Genomic DNA, 4,240 nt, shown 5'->3' with positions numbered 1-4,240 from the left:
CCCCCCCGAGCCGCGGTGGTTGTCTTGCTGCCCTTCCTCATTTCTTGCCCGGCCCCCATGGACGACTTCGTAGTCATCTTCATCACCTTGCCACCGATAGCCATCCATGAAACCACGCAAGAGCAGGTGGTCCCGCACCTGCCCGGAATCCGGGTCCGCAATAAGGCTATTCAGCTTGCATCTTCGACACGGACATCTTATCTCCGTCTCGTTCTTTTGAAGCATCTCGGCCTTCGTGGACCTCAAAAACCTATTCACGATGCCTTCGGTCATCGTGCGGACCATGGTCGCCTGCGGGGTAGAGCAAAACGATATTTTAGAACCAAGAAAAAATTTGGCATGACTTTCCCTAAAAATAGGACCAAAAAGAATGCTTAATGCCAAAATTCTCGCCGAAACGGAAATGAATCAACATTCCGGCAAAATATTGGCAACTATCGCATTTCAAATACCGGTACACCTTCAAACACAAACACATATGCAACACCACAAACATATGCAACACCACGAACATACATAGATCTAGCTAGGCCATAAAAAGTGCATGTGCACACTGTTGTAGGGAGAACAACATAAATATAGCTTCCCCCCTTACTTACCTAGCAAAACAAGGTAACTTAACCACTTAATTTGAATGAATCTATGGTGGAAATGAGGTGAAAAAGAGGAGGCACCCGAGACATGAGGAGGCGGTGGAGAGAATGAAATGGGGAGAAAGTGAGTGTGGGAGGAGAGGCTGTCCAAAATATCTTGTTGCTGCCCACTTACTAATGGCGCACCAGCAACAAATGCGCCATTAGTAATCCAGGTTACTAATGGCGCACCCCCAGGTGGTGCGCCATTAGTAGTTTTGAAAAAAAAACATACTAATGGCGCACTCTGCCACGGTGCGCCATTACTAGTTTGAACTAGTAATGGCGCACCGCGTGTGAGTGCGCCATTAGTACTTTTGCAAAAAAAGGAATAAAAACAATAATAAAAAAAATAACTTTAGTGGCGCACCCTCTGGCTGGTGCACCATTACTAGTTACAACTAGTAATGGCGCACCACCAGCGGATGCGCCATTAGTATGTTTGGACAGGCGCACTAGTTCAAAAAAAAATTGGTACTAATGGCGCACCGTGGGCAGGGTGCGCCATTAGTAATTTCAACACTAATGGCGCATCAGAAGATGGTGCGCCATTAGTATATACTAATGGCGCACCACATGTCTGGTGCGTCATTAGTGTCAATTCCATCTATAGCCCTTTTCCTAGTAGTGTTAGGCATGCTTTTCATATTTTTACTTGCGACCCTACAGCACGGTTCCGTGTCAATATCATAGACTTCTAGTTGTGGAGTTTTGTTTTTTCGTTCGTCGACATGAGAAATATATGGTCCACCTGCTTAGCGCGCATAGGCGGAAATTTGATGATTATTGGAACTTTTGAAGTGAAATTCTCAGAAAACACATAGTTATATTCAGCTACTAAAGCCACAAATGTACATTAGTGTCAGGCTTCCCAGCTGAATTCTGATGCCTGACCCTCCTGATCCGTGCAGCTAGCATGGAGATGGGTCTGCCTCTCGGATTTATGTGCATTGAATCGCTGGAAGAGACAGACGAAACAGATCGATACCTTGTGTTGACGGGGAGGTCGGAGTGGCTGCCGTCGACGTACGGCCCGCAATCGACGGGGGAGCTACAAAAGTGACCTTTTTTGTCGAGCGGTGGCGGCGGTGGTGGGGGGGGGGGGCGGATGTTGAGGGTGGGAGGGAGGCTGACGTCTCCGCCGCCGCGGAGGTACGTGGAGGGGCCGGGAGCGGTGGGCGTCCGGGAGAGGCTGCGCCGGCGAGCGGTCTGGCCGGCGAGGAGGACGAGGAAGGGAGACGACGCAGATCCGCGGAGTGTAGGCTGGGCTTGTGACGTTGGGGCCTACGAAAACTATAGCCCAATTCGAATTGGTGCCCTAACACACAGCTCTTATGTTGGGTCTAATCTCTCGCTCCAGGCTGGGGGCCTCTGTTCCAGCCCCATCTATCATTTCCCCCTAGCGTCATCCCCCCCCCCCCCCCCCCCCCCAAAAAAAACCCCCCTAGCATAAAAAAACTATCATTTCCCCCCAAAAAAACCCTTCACAAATAGATAGAACTGATGATTTATCTAAAAAAATAGACGAAACTGATGATGACGTGTCTAGGCTTGGAACCGGATATATGCTAGTAGGAGTAGCTTGTAAGCAATTACCATCCTTTACATGTAAAGGGAATTCGATGAGTCATGTCATGCTCTATAGGCGTCGGTTCATCTTATCATCTTAGAGGAAAAATACAAAGTTAGTTTTACGAAAAGAAATCGAGTCTAGAAGAACCCTCCGATTGCAAACTTAGTCCTACACAAGTTTTGCCTTTCTTGTTTATGGATGACAGCCTATACAAGGTTCCAAACTCGGTTGCAAAAGTGATACTATCCAGATAAGTGTGTGACATGTAAAGTGAATAAGGTGAGTCATATGTACCAAACATCAAGGTTTCTGTACTTTGTGTGTGATCATATGCACAACTAAAAAGCAACTTTGATGATCAATCCAAAAGTACGCGTGTAGCTAGTGCAACCTAACACATTGTACCAAAAATCATTTTAGATGCATCCAAACAGAATTATTAAAGCTAATGCAAAGAAGAAAAGAGGTGGTGCCCGGGCTACTATAAATAGGCATGAAGTATAAAGATCATCACAAGCACAAGCATCAAAACCAAGCAACACTGGTTAACACCAATCCACCATGAAGACCTTCCTCATCTTTGCTCTCCTCGCCATTGTGGCGACAAGTGCCATTGCACAAATGGAGAATAGCCACATCCCTGGTTTGGAGAGACCATCGCAGCAACAACCATTACCACCACAACAAACATTATCGCACCACCAACAACAACAACCCATCCAACAACAACCACAACCATTTTCACAACAGCAACCATGTTCACAGCAACAACAACAACAACCATTATCGCAGCAACAACAACCACCATTTTCACAACAACAACCACCATTTTCGCAGCAACAACAACAACCATTATCGCAGCAACAACAACCACCATTTTCACAACAACAACCACCATTTTCGCAGCAACAACAACCACCATTTTCACAACAACAACCACCATTTTCGCAGCAACAACAACCAGTTCTACCGCAACAACCATCATTTTCACAGCAACAACTACCACCATTTTCACAGCAACAATCACCGTTTTCGCAACAACAACAAATAGTACTACAGCAACAACCACCATTTTTGCAACAACAACAACCAAGTCTACCGCAACAACCACCATTTTCGCAGCAACAACAACAACTAGTTCTACCGCAACAACAAATACCATTTGTTCATCCATCTATCTTGCAGCAGCTAAACCCATGCAAGGTATTCCTCCAGCAGCAATGCAGCCCTGTGGCAATGCCACAAAGTCTTGCTAGGTCGCAAATGTTGCAGCAGAGCAGTTGCCATGTGATGCAACAACAATGTTGCCAGCAGTTGCCGCAAATCCCCCAGCAATCCCGCTATGAGGCAATCCGTGCTATCATCTACTCCATCATCCTGCAAGAACAACAACAGGTTCAGGGTTCCATCCAAACTCCTCAGCAGCAACCCCAACAGTTGGGCCAATGTGTTTCCCAACCCCAACAGCAGTCACAACAACAACTCGGGCAACAACCTCAACAACAACAATTGGCACAAGGTACCTTTTTGCAGCCACACCAGATAGCTCAGCTTGAGGTGATGACTTCCATTGCGCTCCGTACCCTGCCAACGATGTGCCGTGTCAATGTGCCGTTGTATAGAACCACCACTAGTGTGCCATTCGGTGTTGGCACCGGAGTTGGTTCCTACTAATAAGGAAAGGTCTCTAGTAATATATAGTTGGATCACCGTTGTTTAGTCGATGGATATGTCGATGCAGCGGTGACAAATAAAGTGTCACACAATGTCGTGTGTGACCCGCCCATACTAGTTGTTTAAATTCTGAAATAAAATAAAAATAAAGTTGTATCAAGACAATGTTCATATTGGCATTGTGTGGATGTCGATCTGATTGCCATGCTTGCAAGTTCATAAGTTTGTCTTTCCTAGTCACAAGGGCAACCTGGTGCCTTAATTAATTATCCATGTGTTGGAATAATCACTATTTGAATATAATGGTGTTACTGTAAAATTTGGGTTGAACTCTTTATTGGTTGGAGATTTGAGATCTTGT

General features: G+C 46.0%; 1 pseudogene across 1 annotated transcript; it reads left to right on the top strand.

Moving 5' to 3' along the window:
- The first annotated feature begins 2,706 nt into the window (after positions 1-2,706).
- Positions 2,707-4,039, top strand: LOC123103007 (glutenin, low molecular weight subunit 1D1-like; annotated as a pseudogene). The gene has a single exon (XR_006449585.1). The product of XR_006449585.1 is annotated as a glutenin, low molecular weight subunit 1D1-like (transcript).
- Positions 4,040-4,240: the final 201 nt, after the last annotated feature.

This window comes from Triticum aestivum, chromosome 1B (genome assembly GCF_018294505.1).
Source record: "Triticum aestivum cultivar Chinese Spring chromosome 1B, IWGSC CS RefSeq v2.1, whole genome shotgun sequence".
Classification (NCBI taxonomy): domain Eukaryota; kingdom Viridiplantae; phylum Streptophyta; class Magnoliopsida; order Poales; family Poaceae; genus Triticum; species Triticum aestivum.
Note: the sequence above shows the minus strand (reverse complement) of the source record. Positions and strands in the feature narration are given on the sequence as shown.